General features: G+C 34.6%; 1 long non-coding RNA gene across 1 annotated transcript; it reads left to right on the top strand.

The window, feature by feature from the left end:
• Positions 1-11,334: 11,334 nt before the first annotated feature.
• On the top strand, positions 11,335-17,121 carry LOC118492306. Its single transcript, XR_004893139.1, has 3 exons — positions 11,335-14,355; positions 16,342-16,397; positions 16,949-17,121. It is a non-coding gene; the product is annotated as an uncharacterized LOC118492306 (long non-coding RNA).
• Positions 17,122-25,679: the final 8,558 nt, after the last annotated feature.

The raw sequence follows: 25,679 nt of genomic DNA, 5'->3' as shown, positions 1-25,679 counted from the left end.
CATGTAGTAGTCCAAGCAAAGCATACGAATAAGGCTCTAAAACTATAGACTAGGTGAAAGCATTCCTACTTTTCCTAATTCCCTATAGTTATGGCTCTGATACCAATCTGTCACACCCCAACCAATGGCGGAAACATCGGGATGAGACGAAGTGTGAAGATTGCTAGAGACATCATAACACTATTTGTGACAATATTTAAATAATCCCAATTTCATTTCATAACTTCAAATAGTCAACATTACATAAACTCAAATGACAACAAGTTCCAAAAGTAATACATAGCAACATAAGCAAAATTGATACAACATATTAAACCTAAACGTCTATATGTGTATCTAGGCATCAACGCTACTTCTTTTCATAGCATCGTCATCATCAACCTGTAACATGTTTAAAAATACAATTCAATGCAAAAGCAAAGGCGAGTATACAAGTTTGATACATACATAGCAAAAGATAAGTTGTGAACAATTCCTCATAGCAAGCATGTGATTCAAGATAAACATTTAAATATGGCATGTGTCTAACATATCAAACCAAGAAAACGCAACTTGCTCATGACATAACCAAAGTTTCAGTAGAGGCGGGTCGTTAATCCTATAGCGCTACATATGTCAAGGTTTGGCTCGTACGAAGTTAATGATAAGTTCAACACATAAGAATCACCCAAATTTAAAGTATCAAGTCATCACATATACAAGCATGTTATAGGAATGTTCATGTGTTTAGACAAAAGTTCATGTGTAAGTTTCAATAGGTAAACATGTTACACCCCAAAAGTAGTAAAAGTAAAAAGGGGAAAAGTACGAGTATACTCACAAAGTTTGCATATGTTTTCCGATTATCCAATTGTTGACGAGTTGATGAGGTTAGAAGGTTGAATGTGTAGGGTTAAAGTTCATGTATGCTTAGAGTCGAGATTCGGTATTTAAAAACAACATAAAAGTAAGATATGAGAATAGCATGTGAAAGTAATCATCTTCAACCCATAACACTTGTATGACACTTGGTAACCACAAGGGTTATGATAATATTTTCATGAGTTGAACACCCATAAGAATCACAACAAGGTTTAGGTCTTAGGTGATGTTCTACTACTTTAACATATAAACATGAGTTCAACATTAAAGGTTCGAATGAGTGTATATATATATCTAGGTTAAGTACTACATATTATTTAGTCCAATAATTCAAGTAGGAGGTAGAAGATTAGAATCTTCATTTAGGCACCTCGTGTTATCATAGATGTCATGTATGGGGTAGGAAGGACATGCTTCCATTTAGGAACCCCTTGAATGTTCACCACTTCACTTGGTGTAACAACAACCAAGGAGGGTCACGAACTAGGATTTGCACAATAACATAAACAACCTAACTATTGAGAAATCATCAAATCATGTGAGGATTGTATGTAGGACAACCCAAGTTGTTCCATAATCACTCATGTATCAAAGGCTATGTTTGACATGATTTGTGGGTTGAAACCCTAAACAAAACACCAAGTTTATGAGGTTTAATCCTCTGATTTTAAATGTCTCAACCTTGTTTTTAAGCTTAACCAACCATGGGATAGGTTGTAAGCATTAGGACATAGGTATGAGATGTGTTGAACACAAGTTACATAGGTTTAAACAAGTTTTTGATGAACATAAAAACAAACAGAAAGTTTATGGACGATTTCGGGGCATTTCCAGGTCTGATTTCTCCAAGGAGAAGTCTAGGAATCGAACCCCATGATTATACAAGCAAGTAGGAAAAAGAATCGAGTGAATCGGATAAGAATTGAGTGAGTTGTGCTCATTTTCGTGAAGGGGTGTCAATCTACTCGAACCCTTGCTTTCAGCTACGGTTTGGTGGATGTTTTGTGAGTTTTTAGGGTTGCAAAAGTGGTAGGGAGGCTGGTTATAAGTGGTATTTATAGGGGGAAGGATTAGGGTTTCAATGGGTTGGGCTTTGGAAGTGTTTAGAAGGGGTTACACCTTGAAACTAGCCCACAAAACCCAACTATATGGGCTGAATTTTGCTGAATTGGGGCTGCCATATTTCTTTATTTTTTTATTTTTTTAAAACATTATAATGAGTAATTTTGTTAGTTAAGTTGTGTAATAATGTGCAACAATGTTTCCCCTAACTTGTAACAAGGTGAAATATGAAATAAAACATGATTTAACTAGGTAAAGAGTGTAATGTACAAGTTTTATTTACGAAGCAAGTTCCGTATTTTACAACGATTACGATGAAAGAATGGTTATAAGAACACAAGATTTCCAAAGATAAAATTTCACGTAAGGTTTCTAAATGTAGGAAGTTTGAAAACGCAGGGCGTTACAGTATGTTACCGCGATCATTCGGTGGGTATTGGTTCAATTTGTTACAGTACATATACGATACATCCATTCAGTATAAAAATCAACACGTGTTTTACATCGACCATAAACAATAAAAACAAACACGGGTACTGGCACTGATGATCGAATGGTATCGATGGTTTAGATCGTCAAGGTACTGGTACCAATATTCACTTATCGCCGCAGACAGCATTGCATAAATGAAATATTATCGAAACGGATACAGGTACCGGTGTCGATGTTGCTCGGTACGGGACAGTAACAATATCATTGTAATTATGTTATTACTTTAGTGAACTAACTACTTTATTTTATCTGATAACATTGAGTAATATCAAACAATATTTATAGTGATATACGTTTATCTTACATTATAAAATATATAAAACATATATATGAATTATATCTATTCTCAAAGAAAGCTAATAATAAAATACTATTAAATTAGATACTGTTGATGAAGAATTTGAATTAATATAGATAATTTGTTATGACCTTTTTGTAGAGTATGACATTCGTTACATTGAATTCTACAAAAATCTGAATTAAGTGACAAAAATGAATGACATGACAGCATAATAAAAACTATAATGAACCAATAACCTAAAAAAACAAAAACAAAATTGAAACTACCCATGTTACACTGTGGGGAGTGGAGGGGTTTCAGTTGGAGGCATTGCTCGATACGTGATGAGTTTGGGATCCACAAGTTTATGGTGAAAAATGAGGGGTGTGGTGTGGCGTGGTTTAGTTTGGCGTGACCAGCCATGTGAATATTTTTTAATTAAAGTAGCCAACCAGCCAACCAAAACCAGCTAACTTACCCTGCCCCCGCCCACGCCAGGCAGAATTCCCAAGCCATAGGGGCAACGCCATGCCCAAGCTCAACCCGGAGTGGAGCAGCTGGCGTTGGAGGGCTTCTCACGCCCGACCCCCGCCCCACTCCCCGCAGTCTTAGGTAGTGTGTGTACCTTTGGGAATACAGATAGGTGGTTCTTCAAAAAGAGAAAGAGAGAGTTGTTTAAAAGCCAAACCAATATCAAACAAGATCAACCCAGATGAAGGATCTATGACTTTAATGCCCTTCACAGGCAACCAAAGAAACAGCTGAGGTTAGCCCTGACCACACTCTCGAAGAACACCCTGGTTTCAAATTTAGCCACACATGGCTCCTCCAAGAAGACTTGTAAATGGTCATTGTGGTCAAGATCATATGACTTCACATTTTGTGGGAAGAGCCCTGCTGGCAAGCCTCTACTTGTCAGGAGATCATGGACTGAATTGCAGGTAGTAAATGGTAGAATTAGAAGAAAAAGAAAAAAGGTTACTAATAAAATGTGCATATCTATAGGCAGGTCATTATGGTGGGGTGTTGCTGCCATTGATCTGAGTTGTGTTTTCTGGTGAAGTTTTTGATGTTTTTATGTCTAAAGGAGAATACAAAGTAAAGAAAGAAGGGCTTGAGAGGGTCACTCAAGGGTAGGGTCATCTTCAGCGCAAAAGATGATTTAACAAGCTTGTTTCCAATAATACCCTTTTGGTGGTTAATGTTTTTCTAATTTTCTTGAATATATTTTTAGATGATGTATGCATGAATGTTACAAAAGGAGTTAATTGCCAAAATTGTTCATGAGGTTTGGGTAGGTTTGTTATTTTCGTCTAAAATGACAGTTTTGTATCAAATTGCCCTTAACATTTGTAACTATTTGCCATTTTCATCCAAACCATTAACATAGTTTATTTTTTCTGTTAGGTTGAGGATATTTGGATAAAACTGGCAAATATAAAACCACAGGGACGATTTTGGCAATTTACTCAAACTCTTTTAAATTTCTTTTATTTAACTAATTTTGTTACATATATAATAAAAAAGAATACACATGCAATTTTTATATGAAAAAAATAATAGTTTTGTCACATAATTTTTATAAATTTTCATCCAACCACTAACTAAATTAATTTTTCAATTAAGGCGAAGGATGTTTATAAACTAACACAGAAATTAATTTCTAATTTTATATAGATCAGTTTTATAAAAATAAAATCTACTTAAACCTCTAACTTTTATAAAACTAAAATGCCGGTAATCTTATTGAAAAAGGTCAAATAAATTTTTTTTATCATATGTACTAAGTTTGTAATTAATTTTCTACTCTTTTAAATTCACTTCTAAGAAAAAACAGAAGCCAGTGCCCCACCCCCTATCAAACAACGTATCGTTACCAAACCTTAAAATTAACCACCAAATTGTAATTAGAGTTAATTACATAGTTAGTCCCTATGGTTTGCACAAAGTAACATACTTAGGTATTAATAGTTTAAAATCACATTCTAGGGTATTAACTTTTCATTTTGTAACGTTTGGAGGTATTAACGTTATTTGTAGGTTTAAAATCACATTATATCAGTACCCAAGTATGTTATTTTGTTCAAACCACAAGGACTAACTATGTTAATACCATAGAAGTTAATACCGCCAAACGTTACAAAATGAAAAGTTAGTACCGTAGTAGGTGATTTTAAACTATTAGTACCTAGGTATGTTATTTTGTGCAAACCATAGGGACTAACTATGTAATTAACTCTTGTAATTATAATGCTATGAACCGAAAGTTTCTTTACTCAAGTCACTCAGAATAAGTATTAGTTAGTTACCATCATAATCTCAATTAAATAAATATTGTATTTCTACCAACATTTTTCCTAGGTGCTCAACACATTTAAAAAAAATATGTAACGTATTACAAGTTTTTCTATCTCTACAACTGATAAATACTAAAAGTTGTAATCGATTGTTATGTGTTGCACACCAATGACGTTTTCTCTTTATAAAACTGATTTATACAAAGAAGTTGTAAATTAATTTTTGTCTTGATTTATAAAAATTTAAAGCATCCTTCACCTTAACAGAAAAAAATAAATTGAGCTAGTGATTTGGATGAAAAAATATAAAACTTATTTGACAAAACTATTAACTTTTTTTTTTCTAAAGACTCCATGTATATTCTTTTTATTATATACGTAACAAAAATAATTAAATAAAAGAAGTTAAAAAGGGTTTAAGTAAATTGTCAAAATCGTCTCTGTGGTTTTATATTTGCCAGTTTCATCCAAATATACTCAACTTAACATAAAAAACAAACTAAGTTGGTAGTTTGAATGAAAATAGCAAAAAGTTGCAAACCTTGAAGTCAATTTGGTACAAAAGTGTTATTTTGAACGAAAATAGCAAACGTGCCCAAATTCAGGGACGATTTTTGCAATTAACTCTTACAAAAGTAAATAAAAGTTACGTTAAACGTCAAAACGATTAAAATAATAGCACAACGTTATTGCCCTCCATATAGACACGCTACGTGATGTTTTCTCTATTATTATTTCAATTACATAGGTTTAATATAGTCATATACTAGGTTAGAATCCCGTATATTACATGAGTTGAATAAATATAATTTTACATATTAAATAATAAAAAGTCATATCCTTATGAACCCCGTATATTGTACGAGTTAAATAAATGTAATTTTATATATCAAATAATAAAAAGTAGTTATATTTTTAAAAACCATGTCTATTACACATATTAAATATATGTAATTTTATATATTAAATACTAAAAACGTTGTATCTTTGAAAACCTGTGTATAGTCGGGTTGAAAAATCTACCAAATAATAAAAAAAAAAATTGTATCCTTAAAAACCCCTCGTATTACACGAGTTGAATAAATCTAATTTTACATAGCAAATGATTAAAATTTATATCTTTAAAAACTCCGTGTATTACACGTGTTATATAAATATAACTTTGTATAGTAAATAATAAAAAAAGTTATATTTTAAAAACCCCGCGTTTTACACGAGTTGAATAAATATAATTTTATATACCAATTAATAAAAAAGTTATATTTTTAATAAATTAGGATAAGATTTAATATTAATTTATTATTTATATATTTAATATAAGATAAGTAGGAAAGAGAGGTACTTGTTTTAAAAATATATTAAATTAATAATTTAGATTTGAGGATAATATTTTATTAAAGTATGATAAGATTTAATATTAATTTACTATTTATTTATTTAGTTAATATAAGATAAGTATAGATTTGAGGATACCTTCTATGAATGACACGTGTCCAAAACATGGTTTCTTTTATTATAGTAGATAGATAGATGCTTCTTTTACGAGGATACAACACAAACTATTATTAGTTATTCAACTTTTTCCGCCCGTTCCTCTCATTCAAATTCTCACACTTTTCTTTAGGGGCAGTTCTATGTCAGGGGTGCTCAGAATACCCCTAAATTTTCTTCACGAACCGTAAACAAAAATATTAGGGTCTGTTTGCTATAGGGTAATGGGATAGATGAGATAATGGAAATGACGAGGTAATGAAATTGACAACGGAATGAAATGGATCATTCCATTACATTGTGATGTTTGGTTACTCATTTGTGAATTGAATGAATCATTACTTTGTACAATTTAATAAACAAAAAAAGACGAAATCAGGGATGGCAAAAATACCCGAGCCCGACGGGTATACCCGAAACCCGACACAAATGGGACGGGTAAACCCGATACCCGGCGGGTAATGGGCCGGGTATGGGATTAGTTTTAAAAATTTTCGCGGGTATGGGTCGGGTATGGGATTAGGTGATACCCGACCCGATTACCCGAAACCACATACCCGTTTACCCGAACTATATACCCGATCATATACCCGGCTTTTTTAATTTATATTTTTATTTTCCATTAACACTTGTGTACTAGTGATTTATTTTTGTATGTTCATAATGTGAAAAAAAAAATTCTTTTATTATATGTATTTGATAATAATATTTATATTTTGTATGTTGTGAAGTATATACATATAAGTGTATAGGGTGAGAGTTGGCTACAAAGTCCATTTTTCCTACGAAGTATACAAAGTCATAAAACACCACAATTTCAGCCATAAAATCCACTCAAAACCCACAAATAACAAAGTGAATATTACTAAAACGCCATATTTGTGGATTTTGTGTTGTGTTTTGGATGATAAGGCTTTGATTTTCGAATAACTAACATTAATGTGTTTTATGTTGATTATCATGTTGTTTTTATATTCATAGTTCTACGATGGTGTGTTTAAAGTTTTTATGGACTGTTAGGGTTTGGATATTACGTTTTAGTGATCTTCACTCTGTTATTTGTGGTGTTTAAGTGTGTTTTATGGCTGAAATTGTGGTGTTTTATGACTTTGTACACTTTGTAGGAAAAATAGACTTTGTAGCCGAACCCCACCCTAAGTGTATAAGTATTACAAAGTTATAATTAATTTATGATAAAACTTATATTATGTAATGTACATTTTTAATTTGTAATAGTTTTTGTATAAATTAAATATATAATAATTATAATTGTAAAAAAAAATTATTTGGAAATCCCAACGTAAATATTTTAACAAATTAATGGGTATATCCGATACCCACGGGTATACCCGACACCCGACGGGTAATTACCCGACAAATACCCGACGGGTATTGGGTCGGATATGGGACACGATTTTACAAGTGGGCATGGGTATGGGATTACCAATACCCGACACGAACCCGACCCATTACCATCCCTAGACGAAATAACGAAACACAATTGTATTAAAAACGACAAAAATATAATTGCCTCAATATTATAATAATAATAATAATAATAATAATAATAATAATAATAATAATAATAATAATAATAATAATAATAATATATTAATGGTAACAAAATTAATAATAAATTTTTTTATATATTAATATTAGTAGGAATATTAATAAATATAAATATAAATATAATAATAATAATAATAATAATAATAATAATAATAATATATTTCTTTCCGTTCCTTGAAGGAATAGAAAAAAAAAACACCCTCATATCAAGGAATGGAAATTATTATATTTGGAAGGAGTTACATTACTTTGAAATGCTCCATGCCATTACCACATAATAACCAAACATGTTTTTTTTTTCATTCCATCAAAATGATCCATTCCATTCCAACTTCTATTTCCTAATAGCAAACGCTACCTTAGGGCTCTGTTTGGTATGGGGTAATGGAATGGATGGGGGAATGGAATGGACGAGATAATGGAACTGATCATACCATCCAATGTCTTGTTTGGTTATCATGTGTGAATGGAATAATAATTACCTTTTGTTGTTTAATATGCGAAAAAAGACTTAGGAATAAAATCAGATGGCGGTGGTCAGTGATGGACGATGATGGTGCATGGTGCTAGGTGTCAGTTGTAGCGACGACGGTGGTTGGTGGTGGGTGGAGACGATGGCGGATGGTGACAACGGTGATGGTGGTGGTGGATGACGGTGGAGTTAGGTGGCGGCGGTGGCGGTAGTGGTGGTGGTGGCGAGGGTGGTCGGAGGTGGTAGCAGTGGCAACGGTGGTCAGAGGTGGTAGCGGTGGTGGCGGTGGGTGGCGGCGGTTGATAGCGGTGGCGGCGGTGATCGAAGGTGGCAGTGGCAATGGTGGTGGCGATGATCGAAGGTGGGTGGTGGCGATGATCAGAGGTGGCAGTGGCGACGGTGGGTGGTGGCGGGGACGGAGGTGGGTGGCGGCGAAGGTGGGTGACGGCGGCGGATGACGGTGGTGGTAGCAACAATGGTGGGTTGTGGTATTGTTAATTAAGGGTGAAGAGGGAATGGAATGGAAAAAAAAACAGGGGGACGAATGGAATGATTTTGAGGGAATGTAATGCATTTTGGAATGGGCAATTTCATTCCATCGACCAACCAAACACTTTTTTCTTCATTCACACTGGTCCATTCCATTCCAACTCTCATTCCTGCATACCAAACGCTACTTAGTTCTTTGTTTTATGTATCGATTAACTCTGAATAAATATTAGAATACCCTTAAAATAAAAATATGATACATGAAAAAAAACTGTTTGAGATACCTTCGAATTTTTCTTCAGATCCTTCAGACCTTCACTATTTTTTTTCCATCAATGTAATTTATTTTTAATAGTCGTATTTTGTTGAACTCTTCTACATGCACCGTTATTTTAAATATTCGTAGTAGTAGCATCTTTAACATTCGTCACGAAAGGTGCCCACTAACAATTTGGTGATGTATGCTTAACACATACACCTTATTTCCTATTTGAATGTACGCATTTTAAATATCTTTTAGAATGTGTTTTTTCAATAACCATTGATGAAAATTGAAAAATAAGATGAGTTTGTTGTTTCACATATGAGAAAATTTGCATTGATTATCGTATTATATATGATTGTTCTATGGATGTGCCTAGACAATTTTCTCTCTCTCTCTCTCTCTCTTTTTTTTTTTTTTTTTTTTTTGAGTAAATTGTCATTTTAGTCCCTGAGGCTTGACCAAAATTGTCACTTTAGTCCAAATAGTTTTTTTCTTGCCATTTTAGTCCAAATAGTTTTGTTTTCTACTATTTTAGTCCCTGACTTTTGTTTTTTTTAGTCCAAAATGGCAAGAAAAAAACTATTTCGACTAAACTGACAATTTTGATCAAACCTCAAAGAATAAAATGACAATTTACTCTTTTTTTTTTACAAGTGATACAACTAAAAATCAACATGTGCAAATTGATAAAGGGCTTTATATTAGTGTCTACCAAGTAGAGTTTGTGCATCTTTGAAATACCAAAATGGTATTGATGCACTATTATTAAAATATGGATAAAAAACCATATACAAGGGTATATTTAAACATTATAAGTTCGATACAATATTGTAATAGTTTGGAGGTATCATTACAAAAATTATTAGTCAAACTTTTTTGCACATGTTAGTGGCTTTTGCGGAAACTTCTACGTTAAATAAGTTTAGTATTGTGGGTTAAGCTTTAAGTATAACTAGGGGAAGCTGAGAACCATAGGGCACAACGGAACACGGATACTTCAGTGGTCCGTCAGTGATTCAAATTTGCGTTCAAAAAAAAAAAACAACGGGACACGGAAATGAAATTACCTTTTCTGGAAAGAATGACACATATTGAGAGCTACTGGAAAGATCGGAATTCGCAGGTGGGGAAAGTGTATAATAATACTTGTTGCACGATTTCATTGTTGCGGAAAATTGAAGGAGCTAGATCCCATCAGGCTAAGTTGCAAGCAAGGTTTTCTAGTTTGTGTGTTGAGGCTGAGGCTATGATGGATGATACGATGGATCAAATGAAGATGCAGTTTGATAAGAAGCCAAGCAAATTCCATAAACTTGCTACATCATCACAACATTCAACTTAACAAAATGTAAGTTCTTGATTTTCCATATAGTGGCATCTGAATTGGTTAATTGTTCTTTATAAATATTAAATATAACAAAATTATAATTATAAATATTAAATATAATAAAAGGCTTGGATATGCTTAGTTGAATTGCCTGATTTCTAGGGCTGGCAAGTTCATGTCTACCTTGAGCACTTCATTTTTCGATTATTACGTTACCAAATTACATAACAACCTTCGAACTGTAAGTTTTTTATAAGGAATATTGGATTTTAATAATCCTAACTATTTGTCGTTATCCGTCAACAGTCTTAAACGACATCAATCGCTATAAAACGGGAATCCAGCCGGTATTGTTTTGGTTTAATACGGTATCACTCGCTATAAGAAATGGAAAAAAAAAAGCTAAAATTGTAATATGTCTAAAAGAATGTCAACTTGTGTTTTATATCGAACATAAAACATAAAAACAAATACCAGTTTCATTAATACCGACATTGTTACTGATGTTATGATACTGACACTCGAAAATAGAAAACATTTAAATTCGAGAGATATAAAGCTTTCCTTTATTTAAAACACCAAAATTAACCATATAATGTTGTAACGACGCGTATGTACACCATATTCATAATCATGTTATAAGTAAATAAAATTTAAAATATATTTTACAATAATAAAAGATAAAAGAAAACCCATCTAGATAAGCAAAAAGACAATACACTACCCCATTTCTAATATCTCTGTCCCTCTTTCCTTGACTCATTTTCCTTTTCCTTTTACACGCCAAGGCTACAACAACAATAGTGATAAATTCCCTAACTCCCACCATTATTGAGGGTTTTAAGTAGTTATGAAGGGGATATCACGGCAGCGATGGTGAGTCTATGGTGCTAACAGTTCTGAAGGTTTCAATATCATGGCCATGAGCAGTTTTGTAATGACGGAAGATGTTGATTCAAGTGCTCCAGCAGTGGCAACAGTAATTCGGTGAAGATGCGGCCAAGTCGGCACGAGTTCCGACAACTCCGGCGATGTTCTAGAGAAGGTGAAGACAATGGATCAGGGGTTGCACGTCTCGTATCACATCAAATCGATGACCATTTGGAGTCTACTTTGTTTGTCTCTCCATCTCTCTCTATCTCTCATAGATCCGCAACTGTCACTAGAGGTGTGTGACTGGTGTAATCGTTTGGTGATATACCATGTTTGCTTCTTCGGGTGCTGGAAAATTATAGAAATTGTTACCGGCGATGGTGGAAAAGATCTTGTGTAAGATTAAATATATTTATTTTATATTTAATCTGGTAGCCATTATAATTATTTACATTATATGGATCAAAATATATAACAATCCTATTAAATAATTAGTTGGTAATTGTTGATGGGCCCAATTACCCTTATTAACTAATTAGGGTTTCCTTCTGGGTGCTTATATAAGGAGAATTATATGGAGGTTAGGGGGTTAGACAGTTACACAATCAGACACCCTATTAGCCATAACATCATAATGTTCGACCTCCTTCTCCTACGGCCGATACCCTTTTCGGTTTTCTTAACCACTATCATTAGATTGCACTCTAAGGAGGAACCAGACCAAACTGACAACTATGTCAAACACTATTGCTGCATAAACATCTGGATTCTCTGCTGGCCTGTGCTGATGCAATCAAAGGTATGTTTTCATGTTTTCCTTCATGTATAAACAGAACTGAACCAACATCTTGTACCTTGTGCTTTCTTGCACATCAAAGGACAAAATTGTAATTTGAGTGGGGCTGTCGGTGCACCGACTTTGTGTTTTAAGTAGTAGTAGAATGGCACACCAATATATTATTATTATTATTATTATTATTATTGTTGTTGTTGTTGTTGTGGTGGTGGTGGTGATTATTATTATTATTATTATTATTATTATTATTATTATTATTATTATATATTAATAAACGAAGTCGATGAGTAGTAACATAATATATGTGTCAGTTCATAATTAGTTTTTTTTTTCACATTTTTTTTTTACCTTATTGAATGTGTTTATGTAGAATTTATTTAGAACTTATGGTGTTTTATTGGTTTTGGTAAATTGGTTGGATTTCTGAATTTGATTAATTCACGATTATAATGCTTGTTCTGTGGAATATAATTCTTGTTTTTTGGAACACATTGCATGTTAGACACACCCACCTTTTGTGTAGTGGACCATGTTGGAACTCGAATGGTAAAGTGAGTAATAACTAATAAGGTAGCGAGTAGTGGGTAGTAAGTTTAGTTAAGTGGCATTATATTATTGGACATGGGTGTAAGTGCTTGTGGTTCTACAAAACAGTTTGTATTTCATCATCACATCTAAACATTCGGACCAAGCATGCATCTTTAATATGTATTTTTAACAAGTAAGCACCTTAAACGGGTCTTTATACACACATGAATCAAGCACAACCTAGCAACATCATCACATGGATGGTATGGACTCGTAAGGGACCGAGTCAATTCGGGTTGCGATATGTTGGCTTGTGCCAAATTAGCGAGGTTAGTAAATCGTTTAACTCATGAATGTTAAATAGGAGGTTATAGATTGAATAGTATCCCATGTTAACTATGTGACAATTGGCACTTTTCCATACATTTCGTACAATAATTGAACAGTAATCTGTGTTTTAAGATCTGTGCAGGGTATAGTTTACAAGACGAATGAATTTCTGATTACTGTTATATACATACAGTGGCATTTCATGTTGCAAGACTTTTATCATTACTACATGCAACACGATATAGTTCTATTAATGCACAGAACAGAATTGGCACCATTATCAGACAAACTAAAAGCACTGACGGGAGTTCAGTACTTAGACAGACATGATGTTAAGACACAGAATGAGCCCCAGAACCAAGTGATACACTAGGATAGTGTGTAGGAAAGTAGGGATTACAAAACTGCCTTCCTAGTGATGACATAGGTGCCGGAAAGTGCCAGAAACACAATAAAACTGCAAAATTCTGCAGAAAATAGATAAATTCAGCAATTTTCAGCAATTTAATATCTAAATATAATGCAGAAAAGTGGTTTAATGGTCCAGAATACTTTCCTAAGTGTCGGGAACCAAAACTGTCATAAAATACAACATAAAGCACACTAAACTGCGCAATTCAGCACTTTAACGAACAGTAACGAAACGAACAACCGGACACTACCCGAAACAACAAATTTTTACTAGAAGCACTGTTTTAGCGTTACAAAGCTAGTTATGGACACCGAACATCATATTACCTCTTATGAACACCAAACACCTAAATCCCTAAATTTAATACTTGGAATCTAACTAGAATGAAGTAACTAATACTTGAAATGTTACACTTTACCCCCCCCCCCCCATCCAAGGCCGGTTACAAAGTAGGTCCCACTTGGGATTTTCTAGCATTATTTTATTAGATATGTTGCTTCCTTTTTTAGACATAAAATCCTTTAGAGATTGAGATGATGGAAGTATTTTATATAAACCCACTAGTCCTAACCTTCATAACATTCATTCATCTTCAACACCCCAAACACCTCTTCTCTTCCCCTCTACCTAGGGCCTCAAGCACCCACACATACACATCCATTTTCATCCAATTTTCAAGTAATCCAAGGTGATTCTAAGATGCTAGGAGCTAAGTTAAGAAGCTTGGAGCTTTCGGAAGTTGAAGGACCTTCACCAATTGCTTTTATCCACTTCATTATCTCTAGTGATCATCCCTAGCCTTGAGCTAGTAGTAAGAACACTCTACACTCTATTCTACATCTTGTTTAAGTGGTTAAAAGAAGATACAAGTTGATAATCAAGATGAACACTAAGAATCAAGAACATGAAACATGAACATAAGCTTAAAAATCTAAAGAAATCATGTTGTTTTGGATTGTTATGCTTGTTGATTGTTGATTTTTGATTGCTCATGTTTATGATGTTGATCATCATAATAACATTGCTAGATGATGATTAAACACATGATCTAGCAAGTATGAGGATGATTCTTGAAGAAATCATAAAGAACATCCTTTATGTTAAACATGAACTTGAATATAAACTTGTTTTAAAGTATGATGATGATTGATATATGAAAAAAGTCTTGTAAATGAATGATTTCAAAAATAGTTTTCCCAAGAAACCAAGATTTTTTACAAGACTTACAAGATCATGACTTTTAAGAAACTAATCACATTTTTGGGGTTAAATCAAGACTAGAAGCATATTGTTAACAAGAAGAATACAAGAAAAAATCATTTTTAGAAAATCTTCAAGTAAGTTGTAAAGAACTAAATTTTACAAGAAGGTGATTTATAAATAGACAACCATGTTTTGGATGGTAACTAAACTTACTAAATAACATACTAAGTTACTACAACTTTTTACAAATTTCAAGTTCATGTCAAAGTGTAAATTTGCATATTTAAAGCATATGGTAAGTCTTGTTCATGTTGTTGATGATTGATGATGATTTTAAAAGAAAATGATATGCTTTGAAAGCATGGAAACCTCCATTTTTAAGGGGAAAGTATGGCAAAATTTTCTAAAAATATAAACACTTAGAAAAATATTTATAAACACACACTTACAAGTGTATTTTCAACAATAAATGGTTACATAAACTTTGCCATAATTTTTGGCTACAAAAATACAAATATTGGAGGTTGGTTTTCATAAATAAAAGTGACCAAATATGTATTTGGGAAATACATATTTAGAAGACACAATGTGTGTGATTATTTGTATACTTTGTGTATTAGTTATATTATTTTAGGACTTGAAATAACGTAACACATCAAAATACCAAGGATTACAATCCAAAATATTACCAAAATCTCAAGGAATAAATATATAAGTTACACACAAAATATTGGCGAAACCGAACAAGAAATGTAACTTACAAAATATTCCGGAACTTAATTCACAAGTATATTTTGGTAAATAATGTTTTGGGCACAAGGAAATGAAAATATGATCTTTATGATTATCACAAAGTTATATCATATTTTGACAAGAAGGAAATATATGATTTTTGGTGAATAAAAATATATATATATATATATATATATATATATTTCCTTGGAATTATTAGAAGATATATTATTTTTGGGAAAAATATATATTTTCTTGAGTAAACTTGAAATACACTATTTTTGGATAAAAATAAGTTTATATATCTTTTCTAAAGTTAGACTTGAAAATATATTATTTTTGGAACCTATCTGAAAATACAAATATTTTTGCCAAAGGAAAAATTATAAATAATTTTTTCTAAGTAGTATTTCTTAAAGTATATATATTTTGGAAACATATATTGGTGAACTTTTATTAAAGATAATATTCCGGAAAAATTATTACGAAATTAAGTATAAGAATACTTAATGAATACAAGAAAATGCGTATTCTCATACGTATAAATACACTCCGGAATACAACACCGATACATGGCGAAAAATATACAAGTATAAGAATACAAATACAAATACAAATACACCCATCCTTGGGAAGGATATACAAGTATAAATACTTGGGGAGTATCAAATTAATATATATTGTTTTAACAATTATTCCAAAATTTAATAAATATAATATAAGTTAAAATATTTATTATTTTAACAAATAATTATATAACTTTGAATAATGTTACGGACACAAAGAAACGTAACTCAAAGACACTAATTAATACTAAGACAAGGCACGACTTGCTCGTCTAATAGACCATAGTACGTTGTAGGTAGTCGTGCACACTAGTAGCAGCTTGAGATACATTGGATTGAAGAACGAAAAACCGTGAGTTCATGTCCCCCTTTTCTTTAACTGTTTTCGGTTTTATAACTCTCGGGGGTGGAATACATGTTACGAATGTTTAAACGGTATGAAATGAACTATTAGATCATGTGAGCATAGATTAAATTTGAAATGCCATTAATTCTTAATTAGGGACGAAGGTTAGATCTAACGGGTACGGCCGAACCCCACTCAGGGTACTTGTGACCACTTGAGTGCTTCGGTGTCCCGGTCGAGGTAAATCGACAACAGTCAAGGTGAATTGACATGCTCAAGGTAAATTGACATAGTCAAGGTGAATTGACATAGTCGAAGGGGAATTCGACATAGTCGAGGGAATCGACGAGGGTATAAGCCTACTCATTTCGAGTGCTCCCTATGCCTTCACATGTTTTAATGTACTTGTAAAACATTAATTTGATATGTTCATAAATGCTTTTCATACTTGTTTTCAAAGGAGTCTCCCAAGGGATTACAAGTTTGTCAGTACTCACACAAAATGCATGAACTCGCTCAACTTTTGTTGATGTTTTCCAAAATTACATGTATTTCAGGTAACAAGTCGGATCTTGGGCGCAAGTGTTGTTTCTAGAAGTAGATTCCAAGTTTAGATGTCATTCACTCTTGTTGATCTGTAACTTAGTCGAAGGTTGTGCTGTTTGAAACTTAAATAAATGGTGTTTGTAATACTTTCAACTTAATGAATGGATGAACATCGTTTTGATCATATAGTTGTTTATTATAATTGAATGCAATGGTATTAAACAAGTCACACATCATATGCTTCCGCAAAAGTCAGGGTGTGACAAACTAATGGTATAAAAGGCTTGATATTTTGAGATCAACAAGGAATAAAAAAAAGTTCGTTCAAACTTAAGGTCATTTAAAAAACACACACATGTGTGTATAGTAAGTAATGTGTAAAATAAATGGACGAATGACTTGAGGTGATGCGAATGCAACGAAACAGAATTCAATCTAAGGGTGTACATATTACCATGTAACTATAGCAAACATAGAATGATGTTTAACTTTGGAGATAAGCATGAATGTGTGATTATGAAATAGTAGTTTTGTTGCGATAACAAAACAAGAATTAAATGTTACACGATATATGTAGGGAATGTAATCTTAAGAGATGAAATGAAGGTATTAGATTCGTCATAAACGGATCATATGAATGTAAGTATTATTACAAGTTTGAATAAGTATGTATATTGACCTGTTACTAATGAGTCCAGGAAATGAGAATGTTATGTGAAAGTATGGTATGAAAGTATGGACTACTAGAAAGGAGTCACACGCGTTTGCATGTTGTAGAAAACTTCTCGGATGGATTGATTTAAAAGTAAGACTTGAATTGGTCTAGTAAAAATGAGAGAGGTTTCGGGGACGAAACCTCATTTAAGGGGGGTAGATTTGTAACACCCCAAATTCCGTACGTCGTATTATAATATTAAAACTTTAATGTTTAGATGATAAGAAATGGTAAGTATGGATTTTTACCATTTTCTAAGTTTTATAAACTATGGAAAGTTTAAAGCATATATGCACATGAAGTTAACCAAGTTAGTATGTAAAATGAAATAAATGCCATGTTTTAAAAGATAGAGGGGTTAAAATGAAAAATGTTATAAATTAAACACTTGACAAAAATTAGTCAGTGTTTGGTGGAGGGTGTGCGATCGAGAGAAAGGGCAGGGGAAGAAAAAAACCCTAAACAACCTAAATTCATCAAATTGAAAGGGGAGTTGAGGACTAATTGAATGCATGAACCAAGAGTGTTGATCCCGTAAGCGTTTCTGTTAGGATCGGAGGCTGTCATGATTGTGCTTGTTTGTATAAATTTGACAAATCAATGAATATAAAATAAGATTAAGTGCAGCGGAAATGGAAAACAAACTTTGTAAACACAATCAAAGAAGAGAATAGTTTGATAAACACATGCTTCAATTTGAGTCGAATGATTACAATACAAATCAAAGGATTACAAGCATGCTTACAATACTAAACTCCCCCTCAGCCTGATACCTCTAGGTTGGTTGCACAAGATGAAAGGATTGAATTGAGGAGAAGAACTCACCCAAAACGATCAAATGTAATAGTACACAGTACTGCTCCATTTATAGGCAAACCAAACCACTGAGGCATCAAGGCTGACGTCACCATGAAAGTGACATCTAACAGACTAACAAACTTTATCTACTGATCTAAACAACTACTGCTTTGCTAACTACTGATGTTACACTACAATACACAAGATAAGTAAAACTGCTGATGCATCCTTCCACTGCTGTGAACCCAACAGTACTTGTCATGATCAGCAGTGCTTGACTCAAGGCAGTAGATTGGGCAACAGGGCTTTAGTCTTCATCAGTCTTTGTCTTGAACAACAATTGTAGGTCAGCAGTTGTTGGTAAAGGCAGTACTTTGGAGTATGTCAGATGTTAGAGCCACGATCAAGGGGAAAGTTTATAGTAAACATCTGCTTATTGTGAATCCATTGTTGTGATCCAGTTTTGGCTTTCATTATCTATTCCTCTGGTAGGGTTCAATCCCAACAATCTTCCCCTGGAACAGATAATGCCAAAACCCTTCATTATTCTGGATTTTTATTTCTCATCAAAAGCTCCCTAGCTTTTCTTTTAAATTCTGCTTCAAATTCCTTGGAACTCAGGTCATCTTCATCCCTAAACAGTGTAAGTTCAAGGAGATCCTGCAAATCTTCAACACTAAGGCCTAGTGCTTCTTTCCTTGATATGTACTTCACTTCACCATTGGATCTGACCAAGGTCAATACGTGGGTCTTTTGATCAGACGTCCACTTTAGTACTTTTACTCCTATTGGGTTTCTTGGGAGAGATTTATTCTTTGATGAGTTTGGAGATGTTGGCCTTGAGAACACTTGCAGACTTTCAGACATTCTTTTGAAGGCCAATTCAATGATATTGTTTGCTGCAGCTATGTCTTCTACAGTCTCTTTTTCAATTAGCTCTTGCCTCTCAATGTTTGTCATGTCTGTTGAAGTGTTTGGTGATGCAGGCTTGGTTAATACCTTCTTAAAAAGGTTCTGAAGCTTTGTTGAGCTCTCTTCTTTTAGACCCATTTTCATGATGGTTTCTTTGAAGTACTCAGCTTCATTTTTCTTTACCTTTTCTTCAGACAGCTGTTTTCCTTCTTCTTGGTTTGACACAAGAATAGGATTATCTGCTGATTTGAACAGTGTTCTGAGGTTTTCAATCTGTTGTTCAAGCTTTAACATTTGTTCACGCTTCTTTGAGGTGCTTGAAACAGTTATCTTTCTTTTCTTCAGCCTTTCATAGGCTTCATCAGTATGTTGCTTTGACCATTTTGATATGGCTTCGTGAGTATCCACATTTGCATCTATTAGCTCTTGTTTCTTTCTCTGGTACTCAGATGTTAGGTCAGCAATGAGCTTTTTGTACTTGCTCCAGTTTGGAGCAGTCTTCTTCTTTCTAGGATTGTTTTTGATTCTATCAATCCTATCTGCCTCATGCTTTAGAGCAACTATTGGCCATTCTTCAAACTGTTTTTCTTCAGCAGGATAGAATTTCTCTTTCATGATGTAGGCTATATATTCTTTTCTTAGCTTATTTCGTTGATCAGCCTTTTCTTTGTTCAGTTCTTGTGCAAACTCTTCCATCTACTTCACTTTTGAGAGTAAGAATTCCAGTTTTTCAGCAATGGCCTCGTCACTTAGACCTTCACTTTCAACTTTAGCTCTTATTTTAGCTTGCCTTGCCTTGAGCTTGAAATAATCCTCCATATCCTCTGGTGCCATAAAGCCTATGAGTGAGGGGAATCTTCTTTTTGAAGGATCTTCCTCTGTGTAGAATTGTCTCATCTCATTTTTTACAGCTTCTAGTTCCAATGGGTATTTTGCAGCATTAGGATCATGTATGTCCTCATCGGCAGAGATTGGCTTTCTTTTTCTGGTGAAGAGCTTTGGTTGTGATGTAGGAAAAGTGAGAGCAGTGATAGATGATTGACTAACAGCTGTTGAAACAACTGGTGTTTCAACCGCTGTTGTCATTACAACTACTGATGTATCGGAAGATGTCTTCTGCTTTTGAGCAGGGGTTGTGATGGCAGGTGTTTGAATGGTGATAAGTGATTGACTAACAGCTGTTGAAACAACTGGTGTTTCAACCGCTATTGTCATTACAGCAGATGTTGTAACACCTGCTGTCTTCTGCTTTTTAGCAGGTGGTGATGATGGGGTGACAGTTTTTGATGGTGATGTTGGTTTTTTAGACACAGATGATAGTGGAGCAGTAGTTGTGGTGGTGTGTGGTGATGTGGTGTGTGTTGATACTGCAGTTTTGGTTTGGCTATTTTCTGGCTCAATGAATATGCCATCATCAATTCCCTTTTTCTTCCACTTGATCTTCTCCTCCTTTTTGGCATTATCTGGGAAGGGTTCATTCATGAAGAGAACAGTGGAAGGAACTTTTCTAGAGGCACGTTGAATGTGAGCCTTGATAGCTTTGATATCTGCCTGAGTATCTTTGAACCTTGATTCCACCATATTTGTTAGCTTTTGAACATGTATAGCATGCTGCTGATCAGCCATCTGCTTTTGTCTTTCCAGCAGTGGTTGGAACATGTTCCATAACTCATTTGCAGCAGGTGCCTGTTGTGCAAGTGCTTGAGTTGAAGCAGCAGCGGATTGGGCTTTCTGAGCTTTTTAAGCTGCTGCACCATATCCTTTATTTCAGCAACTGAGGTTTCCAGGTTTTCAACCCTGCCCGTCAATTCCTCATACTTTGAATCATCACCTGAATTAACAGGATCATCTGAATCCCCACCAGCAGTGGTTGTACCAATGTGTGACTTAGGAAGAGAGTCCCAAAGTCAGCCATTGATTCCCCCTTGTTCTTGGTACTGGGGACTTCTTTCTTCAACACTAGATAACCTTTTGAGGGTACCAGAGGGCAATACATACTCACTGGTGGTTATCATAGGTGTTATTGTAGAAAATGCCTTCAAGGGAGTCTTATGAATGTAACCACTGTCCAAATGTAAACCAGTGCGTTCAACATTTGTAGTGGCTGCTCCACTTGAACTACTGACAGGAATTACTTGTAACTGTTGCAGTGTAACCTCCTCAGTTGTTGCTGGGATAGCAGAGATATTAGCATCAAACCCAGTCACTTGTAGGAGTATGCTCTCATTGATAGGTGATTGAGAGGAACTGGTTTATGTCTGAGTAATATCAACTGCATGCAACAAAGGTAATATGGATGGTGGTAATGTGGTGGGTGAAGGTAAGGGAGTTGAAAGAGACATGTCCTTGGGATCAGGACTATGGAAGATGGATCCAAGTGGGTCCAAAGCTTCATATTGTGGGGTCCCTGTGTTTACAACCTGATCCTTTTGTGAGGATGCAGGAGGAGTTTGAGGCAAAGGTTGAGATCTTTCTTCCATCTGCTGTGAGGAAGTAGCAGCAGTGGTTATTGGTGACTTTTGTGCTATTACTGGCATTGACTCTGGGATCTCATCTTCCATAGGTGCCTTTGTTTTGGGTTTGGGGGGCTTTCTGGATGTTTTCTTTTTGGTCTTTTTAGTGGTGGCAGGTGTGGGTTTCAAAACAGTGGGTGTGCTGCTTTGATCACCTGGAGCAGTGGGCTCAGCAGCCGATACCTGAGGAGCACTTTCATCTGCTAAATTCTACTCGGGTACCTCTGCTTTTATTTTTATAGGTGCCAACATTCAAGAGAATGTTTCAGGTGTTAAACAATTTATTTTAAAAGAGGCACCTTGTTTGGGCAATTCTGCATCTTCCTTTTCAAATTTTTGTTCAAAGTAGTAGCTTAAAACCTTGGAAAGAGCAAAAATGCTTTACTATCAACATTTTTTACTAAATCATCAAAAATCTCCTAGGAATAATTAAAATCTTCATTGTTTAGAATTGCATATCCTAGGCATTGAATTTTTGATGGTATTTCATTGAAAGAAGTTGTTTTATTAGATACACACATCAACAGAGTGTGAAATAGAAATCTTGGTGCAGAAGGGAAGAAACCTTTTTGTAAGGTGTCCCTTTTTGGTTGCTCTGCATAACCCCTATTCATGAAATCCTTTTTCAACTCAGTTTTAGAAAAAGAGGTTTTACCTTTCAGATCATTGAGTTTGAAGACTTCTGAAATAGATTGTGGAGAGATTTGAATCTTTTTACCCTGTATCGAGGAGTTGATGGCTGTGACAGTGTCACCTTGTTTTTCAAGGGTAGCCTTGTTCCAGAACTCTCTCTGGGTTTGTAGGAAGATGGGAGCGTCTGTTGTTATCAAAGTTTTGTACTTTGATGCAGATAAGGTGTTAATGATAGAGTCGAAGGTGTTGTTGGATGTGGGTTTTGTGAGAATACCCAAGTAGTTGTGAGGAGCTTTGTATGGTATTTCGTTCGGTTCAGCAGCCATTTGAGTGGCTTCTTTAGGAGTGGATGAAGAAGATGATTTTGATTTTGATTTCGATTTTGATTTCGTCATTTTGATGAAGAAGATCGAAGAATATTTTTGTGAAGAAGAGTGGGAAACTGCTTTGAGAAGAGAATTTTTGGAATTGAATTCGACAATGTGAGCCCCTGTTTGGGTTTAATCAGGGTTTTATTTTAGGGAAAAAGTGAGTGCTGATGTGGCAGCGGTTATAATAATCGGACGGCTAAAAGCAGACCACGTGCCAACCCCCGATGAAAGAGTAAATAATGGAAGACAGTTGTTTTGAGTGCCACTGATGAAACGAACATCAGTAGTTACAACGGTAATAAATGAAGCAGTGGGTGATTTTTACCATCAGTGGATGCTTTTACTGCATCAGTGGATAGTATATCAGTGGATGAAACACTGATTTTGAACAACAGTGATTATCAAGGAAATGAGAGAACAGGGGTTGACTTTCAGCAGTGGACAGACTTTAGAGATCAGATGTTTGAGACACAACAGCGGTTTTTAAGGGAAGATAGTGGTAGATCACCCAATGAGAGACCATTTATCATAACAACTGTTAGTGCAGCAGTGGTTGAGCTTTTGACCATCAATTTAAGCATCTGCTTGTTCAGATGTGGAGGTTGATTTTGTTTTGTGTAAAACACAGTATCATGTCCACCATTTGCTGAGCTCCAGAAATGCTATGCTTAACAAAATACATTTTAGATGTAGATTATCAAGTTTAAATTGTCAGCAATTTTTCTTAGGAAATTTTGTTCTAGGTTTGCCACATGTTCACTATTTCCTGACAGTGGTTTAGCATCCCTGACTTTTCTACTAAGGTTACTCATTTTGTGTGACAACCCTCACTAAATCAGGTATCCGTACGACTTAATTAATAATTAATTGCTGCTTAATTACTGTGCTTACCTGAAATTACTGATGAACTGCTACTTGAATTCTGATACTTGTACATATCTGCATCATACTTTAATTACCGTCACTACATTATTTACATGCTGAACCCTAGTGACAAATATGATGCACAAAAGCACAGTAGCACTATGAACGGATAACCTATTGAAGAGGCTGATAAAGCCAGCATCAGGCAGATACTGCCTCTAAGGCCTGTATGAGCCAGAAATATTTTACTACACCCATAGTGAGTGTAGGGATACAAGGGTTGTAGAACTGCGTCTCTAGGAATAAGTCACAATGACTGGATGTGCCTAAAACGTACACTGAGCACAAAACACAACACTTTAATGAACAATTCAGCTTCTAGCTGGCTAGTTAAGTGCCAAAACATGAGAAAAATATTACTAGACACTTTCCAAAGTGTCGGGAATAAGTTGTGTCACTAAAAATGGTATTAACGACACTTAAAAGCTTTGATAAGCGCTTTAATGGATTACTATCCAGCCGAACAACCGGACTATACCCGGAACATGAAAATATTGCCATTATCATCATTGATCTTTTTCTGAGCCAGTTAGGGTCCCTGAATACCCTAACACCCGCCCTAAAACTCTACACACAACTAACCGAGTTAATACTTAACTTAACTATATTAACCTAACTTTATCTAACTAAGTTGGTTGAAAATGAACTAGAAACCCCCCCCCCTTGGGCCGATTTCGGTCACTATGTGACCAAGACTTGTACCATTTTTGAATTTTAAATTCTTGTGTGTCCCGTATCAAGGTGACACAAGAACTCTTGGACATTAAGCACACCTTTGTCTATAAATACTTGACCTTTACACACAAGATCATACATCACTAAACTCTCAACAATCTACTCTCTCTTTCCCTCTCTATATCTCGGCCGAACACCCCCCTCCCCATACATCCATTTTCGAGTTTGGTTCATCCCATTCCAACATCATACAAGCTTCAAGGATCACGTATTAGGAGGCTTGGTGCACTTGGAGCTCGAAGGACCTCTTTCTCTAGCTTTTATCCTCTCATTTTGCGCTTATATTCTTCCCTAGCCTCGAGCTAGTGGTATGATGCTTAAATCCCTTACTTGAATTAATTTGAAGTGGTTAATAAGTTGTGTAACGGTTAAAACCCGAAATCTTGCAAGATGAAGCTTTAAAGTTTACTAAAAACATGAATAATGATGGTTAAAAGCTTACAAGTTGTGTAAATATTGTAGTACTTATTTTGTGTGGTTATTTGGACCCGATCTATGTTGTGGTAGCTCGGATCATCATTTAACCCGGTTTGGTCATGATCATGGATCATGACATAAGGATGTGTTGAATGGAACAAGGGTTAAAAGGTGAAACTCTACCACACACGACTCATGAACTTGTGTAAAAGTGTTTTTACTTGTAAAATAGTGTTTAAAACTAGCGGATCTACGTATCTACAAATGGTATTTTCAAAGAACCAAGTGTCAAGAAAATCATGTTTTTCTAACAACGGATCTTACACATACAAATATGATTTCTAGAACACACAAGTGTGTAAGCACTTGTGTAGCACAAAGGTTTCAACAAAATAACAATTTTTGTAAAAATGATGAGAAGTTGTAAAGACGGATTTTCTCTAAAAACGAGGTTTTTACGGGATCGGATTGCTTTATATAAAGATCCGCTAAAAGTAAGGAGATTTACACTATAATTTTAGAAAACTACAAGTTCATGAAATTTATGCGAATTACATTTTTGTTAACCAGTTTGATGTGTTGGAAATGGTTTTGATTGAAAAAGAAAATTGTTGAGTTGATTTGTAAAAGAAAATGATACGCTTGAAAGCGTGGCCACCTCTAGTTACAGAGGAAACTCTGGCGAAATTTTTCTAAAAACCTAACACTTAGAAATATTTTCATT

This window comes from Helianthus annuus, chromosome 1, assembly GCF_002127325.2.
Source record: "Helianthus annuus cultivar XRQ/B chromosome 1, HanXRQr2.0-SUNRISE, whole genome shotgun sequence".
NCBI classification, from domain to species: domain Eukaryota; kingdom Viridiplantae; phylum Streptophyta; class Magnoliopsida; order Asterales; family Asteraceae; genus Helianthus; species Helianthus annuus.
This window is presented reverse-complemented; position numbering and strand designations above follow the sequence as displayed.